At 37.1% G+C, this 12,488-nt stretch overlaps 1 protein-coding gene across 3 annotated transcripts in view; it reads right to left on the bottom strand.

Moving 5' to 3' along the window:
* LHFPL3 (LHFPL tetraspan subfamily member 3) overlaps positions 1-12,488 on the bottom strand; it is a 469,597-nt gene that overhangs the window by 405,284 nt on the left and 51,825 nt on the right. The gene's annotated exons all lie outside the window — the stretch shown is intronic.

The following is a 12,488-nucleotide window of genomic DNA, read 5'->3' as shown; positions in this document are numbered from 1 at the left end:
CTGAGCTTGTAAGTTAAAAATGAAGAGGTTGTGTGTGGGGGGAGGTTGGGGGTTAATGGGGGGGATGAGGACACATTTGTAATACCTTAACTAATAATAAAAAAAAAATTATCTGAAAAAAAAAAATGAAGAGGTTAACACATTCCAAACCCAATGACTGCCAGCAAGCATGAGAACAGTTATAACACGTTCCACACAACTAAGCCCATACTGCCTTTTAATTAAAATATCCTCGCTAAAGTTCATCCAGTTAGAAAAACATATACTTTTATGAGGGCATAGTCAATAAGCTTTCTCTATTCTGCTGTGTTTATATCACAGAAGGTGTTTTTCCATTAAAATAATATCCGATTGGGTCCTGGGTTTTCCTGCATGATTGAGGAAATGAACCACATTTCTGAAAATCATGCAGAACCACATGGAAACATTCAAGATATATCAGCATGAGACATTTTGCTTTGCCACTCCATCCTTCAAATGTTTTCATTTACATGCTTCCTAATGTTGTTCTTAGCTGTTTCCTTGTTGGGTTATTAGGATCGTTTGGTGATTATCTTTGTATGATCCATGTTAATCAACACCATATTAAGTACATTATTACACATATTTTCCTCATAGCGGCAAAGTAATGCATTATATCCTCTGCATGACCTTACTTTAATTTTTAATAAGATGTGTTATAACTCACAAATGATTTAGTAGATCAGTTTAATGGTAAAATATTTCAATTTGTGGATTATTAATCCTTTTAATCACTAACACATAAATTTATGTTATCTTGTTTTCACATTCACATTATTTTAACTTGTTTTCACATTAATTATTTGATGTTACTCAGTCGATTCTTAAAGCAACCCTATAAACAGATAAGATGGATTCTTAAATTGATAATATTGACACACAGATGTTAGATAAATTGTTCAGATCATACAGCTTATTAGCGAAAGACTCTGGACCAAGTCTCCCAAGTGCTCTTCCCCCACATCAGGAGATATCACTTCACACCTGATAGAATGGCTATTATAAATAAGACAAGAGACAACAAGCACTGGTGAGGATGTGGAGAAAAGGGAAACTTGGTACATTGTTGGCAGGAATATAAACTGGTATGGCCACCATGGAAAATAGCATGGAGGTTCCTCAAAAAATTAAAAAGAGAACTACCTAGGAATTCTACTTCTGGGTATATGTTTGAAAGAAATAAAATCAGTATCTTGAAGAGATATCTGCACCCCTATGTTCATTCCAGCCTTATTTACAATAATCAAGACAAGGAAACAACGTAAATGTCCATCCAGGGATTAATGGATAGCGCGCGCGTGTGCGTGTGCGTGTGTGTGTGTGTGTGTGTGTGTGTGTGTGTTATGTAGTATGATATTATTCAGCCAGAAAAAGAAGCAAACCCTGCCTTTTGTGACAACATGAAGAGGGACCTGAGGGCATTATGCTAAGTGAAATGTTAGACCAAAAAAAGACAAATATTGCATTAATTCTCTTATATGTGAAATCTAAAAAAGCAAACTCACGCCCTAGTTGGTTTGGCTAGGTGGATAGAGCGTCGGCCTGTGAACTGAAGGGTCCCAGGTTCGATTCTGGCCAAGGGCACATGCCTGAGTTGTGGGCTTGATCCCCAGTAGGGAGGATGCAGGAGGCAGCCGATCAATGATTCTTTCTCATCATTGATGTTTCTATCTCTCTATCCCTCTCTCTTCCTCTCTGAAATCAATAATATATATATATATATATATATATATATATATATATATATATATATATATATATATTTATTATTTTTTTTTAAAAGCAAACTCATAGAAACAAAGAGTAGAATGGTGGTTGCCAGGGCTTTGGGAGTGGGGAAAATGGAGAGTGATTGGCCAAAGGGTACAAACTTCCAGTTATAAGATGAGTAAGTTCTGGTATCTAATATATAGCATGGTGACTATAGTTAACAATACTTTATTATATATTTGGAATTTGCTAAGAGAATAGATCTTAAATGTTGTCAAACCCCTCCCCACATATACATACAAAGCTGATTAAGTGACATGATGGATGGGTTAACTAAACTTAGTGTGGTAATCAGCTCACAGGAAAAAGCCCAAGGTCTTTCTAACTTGTGACCAAAGACATATACATGATCAAGCACAGGTTTCCAGGAAGATAGAGTATGTAGGTTCCCTGGAATGTCCCCTAAATTACAAATTCCCTGAAAGCAGGGTGTATGTCATATGTCTTTTTGAATCCCACTGGTTTGGACCACAGGAAGAGATCAGAGAGTATCTACACTGTCTCCATGGCATTTGCTGCTCAGTCATTGGAGTCACTGACATAAGTTGACCACTGTTCAGCAGCAATGACACTCACATTTTCTCCCTGCACACCTACCCATGCTTTCTCTTAGGCAGAAAGATTAAGGGCTCTGAAGATTATGGGCTCTGATGGCCTGGGTTTGAATTAGATTACACAACTATGAGCATGTCATTCATCCTTTGACTTTAGTTTACGTTTCAATTAAAATAGAGATAGTTATAACAATATCCTAGATGATTTTGAGGAATCGGTGATAGAAAATGTTAATTTCTTGGTACACAGTAGACAGGCAATTGTCTTAGTCTGTTCAGGCTGCTAAACAGAATACTACAAAGTGGGTGACTTATAAATGGCAGAAATGTACTTCTTATAGTTTGGGAGGCTGAGAAGTCTAATATGAAAGCATTAGCCAATTAGGATCTGGTAAGGTTCTGATTCCTAGTTCCTAGAGTGTCCTCATATGATGGAAGGGGTGAGCGAACCATCTGGGGACTCTTTCGTAAAGGTGCTTATCCCTGGCTCTGTCCTCATGACCTAACCACTCTCCAAAAGCCCTACCTCCTAACCATCACATTGGAGATTAGGCTTTAACAGATGAATCTGGGGGACACAAGACACAAACATTCAGTCTGCAGAGGCAATACATATTGGTTATCTCTCTGATCCTTCCTCAGACAACCACTGCTAGTGTTCGCTCTGAAGCTGTTCTCTTAACATGTCCAGCTCGACCTGCATCCCATAGGGAAACACTTCTTCTATCTCCTGCCTACAAAGATGCTTTGCTGATCCAAGGATGTGATCTTTGGACTCACACTCATATCCAGACAAACAGGAATGTATCTGCAGCATAATTACACCTCCATTCATTTGGGTCCCATTTACTAGGAAACTCTCAATTAGCACGGATCTGGGTAGAGTGGCTGCGTTACAACTAGAAAGCTTCAAATTTGTGATTGACTATGCCTTAACAGTATACTTGTGAAAAGCTATGAATCCTCATTTAAAGGACAATTAAAGAAAAAGAGACTCCCAGCCAGATACATGCAGAAATGAGCTACCCGGTTAGAATTCTAGCAGTTACTTTACCTGTGTAACTCAGGGAAACCTGCTAACCCCTTAATGCTTCCATTTCCTATTTTATAAAACAGGAATAATGAATCCTACATCTCAACACTCTTGTGAGGATTAAAGAGATTATAGGAAGTAAATGCTATTGGCCTAGGGTCTAACATATAACAAGCACTTAATTAATACATGCTGAATCCAAATCTTCTCAAACATAGCCATGCTTTAAATGTTCTGTTTTGTCCCAAATTTCTAAAAGCATTACAATTAAAAAGTTGCCAGGAAGATAATGATTGAGACGCAGGATGCATAGTGGTTAAAATCATAGTCTTTTGATTTAAAGTTTAAATTTGAATCCTGAATCCACTGTTACTATGTGACTATAGATAACTTACCCTCCCTTTGCCCGGTTTATAAAATGAGGATAATCAGAGTACCTACTGCATTAGACTGCTGACAGGATGAAGAGAGAAATGTTATGTAAAGCATTTAGGAGAATGCCAGGCATGTAATAATTTCCCAGTAAATGTCAGCTATCATTATTAGGAACATCTGGACTTTATTTTTACTTTGGTGATCATCTGATAAATTAAGTATTAAATGTACTACTGAAGTCAGCAATGAAAAACATTTCTTTTTGTTCAATTCTACATTATTAATAAGTAAAAGCACAGGAAGGAGAAATAATAGTTTTATGCCAGAAAATATTATGAGAAAATAATATTGCAAAGGCCATTTTTTTACTTCATTCTATAATTGTACTGAAATTGTTTTGCTAAGCTCAAAAAAAGAATCATTGGAAAAACAGACTAATAAATCTCAAAATGATTTTACTTTAAGTAAAAAGTAATAGCTCTTAGATAGAATCAATGCTATTAAAGGACTACCTAACTGAATTTATTAAAAACAAATTCTCTCTCTCCCTCTCTCACACACACACACACACACACACACACACACACACACACCCCTCCTTAAAAATCCAAGTAACTAAAGTAGATGTAACAACTTGATGAGTAGGTTTTATGGATCTGATCAATTAGTTGCCAGATATCAACAATAGACCAGGATGCCCTAGTTGGTTTGGCTCAGTGAATAGAGCGTTGACCTACAGACTGAAGGGTCCCAGGTTCGATTCCAGTTGCGGGCTCGATCCCCCGTAGGAAGCAGCTGATCAATGATTCTCTCTCATCATTGATATTTCTATCTCTCCCTCTCTCCCTTCCTCTCTGAAATAAATAAAAAATATATTTAAAAACAAAAACAATAGAGCAGGGTGAAACAACAATTTTGACAACAACCTAATTTTCACCTCCTTTATATAGGTAATTCCACAGACATTTATTTTTGTTTAAACTACCAGGATAATAAGCTATGAACTCAAGGCATGCACAGGTCATAAAAGGCAGCATAGGAGGAAAATACAAAATGGTTCAATAAAAATATAGCTAGGCACATAGGGAACTGGTTACTGGAAAGAAAAGTAGTACCACCTACTTACCTGAGTTTTTTAGGTCAGAAACATGGAGCTCAGCTACTCTGTTGCCTAACACAGACACAGGCAGAGGTGGAAGACCAAGGAGACAGAACTATTAGTCTGACCTAGTGCAGTTTATCTTACACTTTTATGGTTCGATTCTGATTCATTTTATAACTGGAGAGGTGACTACTGTGATTTACTATTACTAACCAGAATAAAAAAAATCAGAAACCTTGATTCTCAAGCCAGACTTTACCTCCCAAAATACTCTCTCTAAAGTACAGCAGCATTTCTCGAACAACTTTACTTCAGTAAAAATGGACCTATATCAAATGATCTTTCATGAATCATATAAGCAATTTAAAAAAGTCTCTCTTTTAGCTAAGAGTTCAACTGTAAAGATGTTGAATTAAATGTAATTATATTTTGAAAATGAAAAAAAAAATGTTTAGTTTCAAATATTTAAACAATGGCTATTTCACCAATACCTAGTACAGAAAGTAGGCAAACCAGAAACAATTGTCTAAGTGACCTCATTAGAATAACTGAAGATTTAGCTTATTGAGCAAGACACAAGACACCATCCTTTGCAACAGTATGATAGAGCTCTATTATTTCTCCCGAGCAAGGTCAGCAATCTTTTTCTTTAATGGGCCAGAAAGACACTCTAGGCTTACAGGCCATATGACTCTGAGCTCCTAGAATTATGCTGTTGTAACACCAAAAAAGGCCATAGACAAATAAATGAATATGATTGTGTCCCAATAAAAATTTACTTATAGACACTCAAATTAGAATTTTATGTAATTTTCACATATAAAATATTATTCTTTTGATTTTTTTCAATCACTTAAATATGTGAAGATCATCCTATATAATAAAAGGCTAATATGCAATTCAACCAAATGGCGGAATGACCGGTTGCTATGAGGTGCACTGACCATCAGGGGGCAGACGCTCAATGCAGGAGCTGCCCCCTGGTGGTCAGTGCACTCCCACAGGGGGAGTGCTGCTCAGCCAGAAACCGGGCTCACAACTGACCATCACAGCAGCGGTGGTATGGGCCTCTCCTGCCTCCGCAGTAGGGCTAAGGATGTCCAACTGCCGGCTTAGGCCCACTCCCTGAGGGGCGCGGGCCTAAGCCGGCAATTGGACATCCCCTGAGAGCTCCCAGACTGTGAGAGGGCACAGGCCAGGCTGAGGAATCCCCCTGAGTGCATGAATTTTCATGCACCAGGCCTCTAGTTCTTAGACAATGAGCCACACAAAACCAGTTGATAACCAGTTTGACTGATCTCTGCTCTAGCCAAAGCTCAGGAACCCCCATTCTAGGCTTTCTGTCCCATGAAAGAGTGAGAGCACCTTTGCACCCTGAGGACAACTTTGATTCCCAGTGCCACCAAAACCACAACTCATCTTAGCAGGATCCTGGAGATCCACTTTATATTCTTCCCCATTCTGTCCCCTCCAAAGATACCTTAAAACACACTTTTTAAAAATGGTATAAAGAATATGAGAATTAAAAACTTATCCAAAGATCAAAATAATGCATTCAAAAGAATTGAATTGCTCCATCAATTGTATCTTTTTCTTAGTCACTCATGAACAGAATTTTTTGAAGTGCCTACTCTGCACAATGCCTTGAGATACTGAGGATGCAGAGATGAATAAGACATGGTCCTTGCCCAGAAGGAGCCAGAGTGGACCTTGGCAGACAGACACGTCTCCCATCACACTGTGCTGTGCCAGCACCCTCACCTCGCCTCAGGAGGACCCAAATCAAATGCCCAATCCTTGCTTATGAGGCAAAAGTTTCTCTAGGATGATATTTGAGTCTCCAAGAAAGAGTAGAGTCTGCCAGATAAGGTGAACTGAGCAACATAAGCAAAATCTATTGGCAAAGCCCTTGGCTCTAAGTAAGCCAGATCCTAATTTAAACTTTTATACACATTTACATTACTTAGGTTGTGGGATCTCCCCACCACCCTGGAATTTGGGTCTGGGGATGTTAGTGGATTAACTGAGGAGACAACAAAGTAATAACAAAGAGGGCCTTTGAAAACCTGCAGCACTTCCAGTGGGAGTAAATATTCAGCTAACCAAAGTAGTCACTGGTCGGAACCCTTTTTTGATAATCTTTTTGAGTTTATCCTGTTATCTCTGATTATACCTCGTGGCATCCTGCTAAATAACTGCTCTTGCTTCTCTGTGTTTTACAACTTCTAAATGTTTGTAGACTGTTATTATCATTCTGCCCAAGTCACTTCAAAGCCAAGCTAGGCATTCTTTGCTACTTTAATCTTTCCTGGTAAATTAACTCCATTATTTCCTTAATAATTTGTATTTTTTTTTCTTGTCACTGGATTCCTTCTTTAATTTTCTGAATCTTTCTCTTAATGAAAGGTCCACAGCAAGCCACTCAAATACCACTAGCAAAAACAGAGAAAGTGTAATTTTATTTATGGCTGTTTTTAGTATAAATCTAGTTTGTCTTGACTTATACTTTCTAAATATTCTCTTTCCGACTTTGAACTTCTGAAAAATCTCTAACACCAAATACCTTGTATCTTCTTTTCCCTTAAACAAAATCTATTTGAGTTTGGGATTTCTGCTTTTGTTTTTCAAATTTTAAATCATCCAAAAGGTTACACTGATTTGGTTTTCTTCTCCATTGACCTCTGTCCTTTTCTATTTGGTAAATACAAATTATTTTCTGGTCTTCTGAACTCTGCTGAAATTGATTTGGCTGTTTTTATGTAATGAAAATGTTAGCTTGAATATTATGCCAAGTATATTTTTTAATTCCATTCTACAGCCTTTGAAAAATGCACAAAAATATTTTCTCTCAGATTTTCTTTTCCTCCAAGAATCTCAAGGATCTTTATAACTAATTTGGGATAAATGGTAGAAATGGACCTAGAGCAGGCATGTTCTATTGTGCTTAGAGTTTGCAGCTGAGAATCTTGACTTTCTCCTCACATAATTCATTACTTGTGCTATGTCAGATCACTAGGCAGGGAGTGAGAGCCCTTGCCACTGGCAGGGGAGAGGTGAGGTGACCAAATAGGGCCCAGACTGAGCTGGGAATGGCCCCAGGCCTCCTCTCTAACAATCAGGAAAACCATATGCATGTTGTTACTTCTATAGGACTCCAGTACAAATGCCAATATACTCCAGTGTAAATTCAATCGCTCTAAATAACTTAACAGCAATGTGATGAGGCACACTGAGAGTTCACTAAGCCTTTACAGATGGTGGCTGTCCTCACCAATGGGGAGTATTTATAAAAATAATCCCAAATGCAAACATTGTAGGAAAGTTTTTGAGAGGGAGGAGATTGAAAAATTTGAGGTGAAGATATCGAGAAAAATTTTGAAATGTCTGGTTTTCACAGAAATTATGGAGACTGGGCCTATTGAGATAGTGACAAAGGGTATTTGAGTTTGTTAGTTTGGCTGAGTAAAAAGAATATTGTCTCTGGGGTCAAATTTCTAGATTTTTTTCCTTTACCTCCTATGAAATCTAATAAAAACCAGATGACAAGTAATAAAACACTGGAACTGTTAGGCAAGCATTACTCATAAACGAAAGAACCTCAGTATGATCGGTATAGAATATTTTCTTTTCCTCAGCAAAATGGTAACTAGATGGCTTCTCATGAGTAACCTTAAAAATATGCTCCTGGGTAGCTGAAAGAATTGACCTACCAGATAGGGTTAATTATGTTCTCCCATTAATTAAAATCTGCCAGATATAACTTTAGCTGCAATATAATTTAAGCCAAATTGTAGTAACAATAGTTAATTGGCAGGTTCAGACACTTCTGTACCCATTATCACAGCTCAGAATCCATGTCTTCTTTGAACTTCAGTAAGTAACTCGACCCTGGATGACTGCTCAGAGATATTAACCCATGAAAATACATGGCAGATTAGTTCCAATTTTCTCACAGAGTCTTTATATAGCCTTTAATACCCTTGCCTATCTTGGGTAGCCACTCCACGGTAACATAACTGCCTGAAGAACAGAAGAGCATAATGGAATTCTCAGACAATTTACTCTGATCTCACCCAGTTATAAAGTAGATGTGGAAAAATCATCAGAGCAAAAGTAAGTGATAAATAAAAATCTTAAATTGCCCAGCAAATTTAAAATTCAACAAAACACCAACACTCTCCAATTTCAAACACCTGACTACCTACATGCTTACTCTAGCACCCCAGAGCTGCACCAAGGCCTTGCCCGCTTGAGAACCCCTGATGTCCTCTCGCTCTCCTGGACATCAGGACCCGATCACAGAAACTCTCTACCCCTCAGAAAACTCCACAGTAAGTGACATCTTCCCCCCAGTTCTGTGCCACCTTTCAGCAGCACACAGAAGCACTGACATTAACCTCAGTCTTTAGAAATGGAGCTGACTGTAGAAAGCACTCATTGCAGAAACTGGGGATATCAAACAAATAAGACGTAATCCACACTTTCAAGACACTAAGACCAGCAAGGGAGAAAACCAGGCAGACCAGTCATTGTGAGAGGACCTGTGATAGACCAACATGGAGCTTCTATGAAGAGTACCAGGGGACAGTTTTGTCAAGGAAAGTTGCCTGAAGGAAGGAAAATAGAAAATTTTCAGTGAAGAACAGAAACCTAAGAGTGAGGAACAGCATATGGCAGTTGTCCAGGCAGCTTAGCATTGTGAGGCTGTAATAAAGTGTGAAAGGCAGGAAGACTTCAGCTTGAACTCCTTGCTAATGGCTGGAAGATACTGAGAAGTTAGTTACCTTATTTCTCTGTGTCTTGCTTATCTCTTCTGTGTAATAAAATAATAAACACATGGTGGATGTGAGAATTAAATGAGGCAAAACATGGAAATGCTTTGTAAATTGTAAAGCATTAGACATGTTAGTTATGCTTTCACTGGGACAATATTTCACCTGCCTCCTCACTTAGTCCTAGTTTCGCCACAAAGTGAGGAAAAAGAAAATCCACAAATTACATGAATAAAATGATCCAGATAGAACAGCAATAGATTACTAACTCTGACCAGGAGTAGTTTGCATATATGATACCTGTTCAGGAAATGATATCTGAGAACAGGAATGACCCTTGGAGCTCTTTCTCATGCTTTTCACGTGGAAGGTAATACAGAATTGCTTCCAGGGGAAAGGATCTAACTCAAAACAAGTGGAAAAAGTACTGTGAACTTTTTAAAAACTGACAATGACTCACTTACTTCTGCAGTTCACTCTAGACTTCATGACTGGTAAAAACCTTCACAGGAAGGTTTTATAGAGCTGTGATATGTATGTTTTTTAAAAGTTGAGAAGAAGCTTTCGATAACAAAACAAAACAAAATAGGTAAATGAACAGAAAATACTACCAATGTTAAAAATTAAAAGGAGTTGGGTTCTCATCCTGAAAGAGAGAAATTTAAAATAAAGTCTCACCCTATCTGACAAGAAATTGCACGTTTAAGTGGTTCTGCTTTTTGCTATCTCCATGGAGCTCAAGATAAACTTTTTACCTACAGGAGCCTTTACTGGTGCTATTAACATGGACTGCCTTTTCCGTGTTCGCTGTCAAATTCTCACTTTCCCATCAAGGTTCAAGCTTATTTTCCCCTCCTTTTTAAAACTAAACACTCCTTGGTTTACTCCCTTTGTACACTGCTTCTTTTCTGGTTGTTCACACCCCTCCTTCTGCCTGTCAGGTAGTAGATATTCAGTAAGTATGTGAGCAGACAGAAGAATCCAGCTATTACAACGACAGCTAAACTGCTCAGAAATGTAAAAACACACACACAAAAACCCCACAGGTTAACTTTTTAAACTGACTATGGACACACAAATTAGAAATAGATTTCATCTTAAAAATCTCCATTTGTTAGTCATGTTAAAATGAGCTGTGTTTATTTACTAAGCTATCCAATACTTAATAAAACAACTATAAGCTTCTTGTAAATCAAATCTTTAGAATCCCTTCCTCCTCGGTGTCTTTCAGGCAATGAGGCGTATAGTAGATGTTGGGTAATTGTGATATTAAAATGAGCTCTCTAAGCAAGAACCAGTCACAGCATATAGCAGTGTTGATCCTCAGAAATGATGGCTAGTAATTATAACTAATTAATTTCAATTGTCTTACTAATGCTAACCAGAATGTTTAAAAAGGAAATATGAATGTATATATTTAAATTTTCACCCATAATTTTGTTTTAAAATTAATTCTCCTGACAAAAATGTAGGAAAGTAAACTAAAACTAGCCAAAAACAAATATAACATGCTTGCAGGGAACGTCTTTACCTTTTTTTTTTTTTGAGAAATGGCTATTTACTTCTCTCTAATCATTAAAAAATAAAATATTTTTCAAAGAATCAGAAAACTTAGAAGGATATGAAACAGAAAACTTAAATGACCTAAATTGTATCACCAGGCCCACTAACTGATAATATTTCTGAAGTTATCTTTCCACACTTTTTTTTGCAAGTCTATTAGTTTGAGGACCAGAAGCATCAACATTATCTGAGACCTCTTGAGAAATGTATCTCAGGCCCCATCCCAGGCCACCTGAATCAGAATTGCATTTTAATAAGATTCTGCAGGTGACTTGGTGTATATTAAAGTTGAGAACTACTAAATCAGTTTTTAGTTTACTTTGCCAAAACATTGAGCCAGAATTTGTATAACAGCTTTATTGAAATAAAATTCATACCGTACAATTTACCCTTTTAAAGTATATAGATCAGTTTTTAGTATATTCAGAAAGTTGTATAGCCATTGCTACTCTCTGATTTCAGAGCATTGTCATCCTCCTCCCCCAAAACCCATACCCAATAGCAGTCGCCCTACTCCTCCTACCTCAAGCCCCCCAACAACCATTTATCTATTTTCTGTCTGTAAGGATTTGCGTGTTTGGGAAATATCATATAAATGTGGTCTTTTGTGGCTGGCTTCTTTCACTTAGCATAATGTTTTCAATATTCATCATGTCTTAGCATGGATCTATACTTCATTTATTTTTATTAAGTAATATTCTATTGTATGGCTGTATGATATTTTGTTTATTCATCAGTTGATGTACACTGTTTGGTATTTTCTCACTTTTTGGCTATTATGAACATTCATGTACAAGTTTATGAACATATATTTTCTTTTTTTAATGTATCTTTATTGTTGAAAGTATTACAGATGCCCCCCCTTTTCTCTGACTGGACATATATTTTCATTTCTTTTTGGTACATGCCTAGGAGTGGAACTGATAGGTCATATAGTAACACTATGTTTAATTGTTTGAGGAGGTCTAATTACCCTGGCTGGAACCTCCATACAATGTTGATTAGCAGTTATGAGAGTGGATATTCTTGTCTTGTTTCTGATCTTAAAAAAAAAAAGCATTCAGTCTTTTGGTGCTTTTAATAGTCTCTTAGCTGTGGGTTTTTTATATTTTTTTATCAGGTTGAAGAAATTCCCTTCTATTCCTAGTGTGTTGAGCATTTTCATCATAAAAAAATATTACATTTTGTCAATGTTTTTCCTGTGTCTATTGGAACGATCATGTGGTTTTTGTCCTTTATTCTATTAGTAAGTTATATACCATTGATTTTTCTGATTTCAAATAAACCTTATATTGCCG

Source organism: Myotis daubentonii, chromosome 10 (assembly GCF_963259705.1).
Source record: "Myotis daubentonii chromosome 10, mMyoDau2.1, whole genome shotgun sequence".
In the NCBI taxonomy this organism is placed as follows: Eukaryota; Metazoa; Chordata; class Mammalia; order Chiroptera; family Vespertilionidae; genus Myotis; species Myotis daubentonii.
This window is presented reverse-complemented; position numbering and strand designations above follow the sequence as displayed.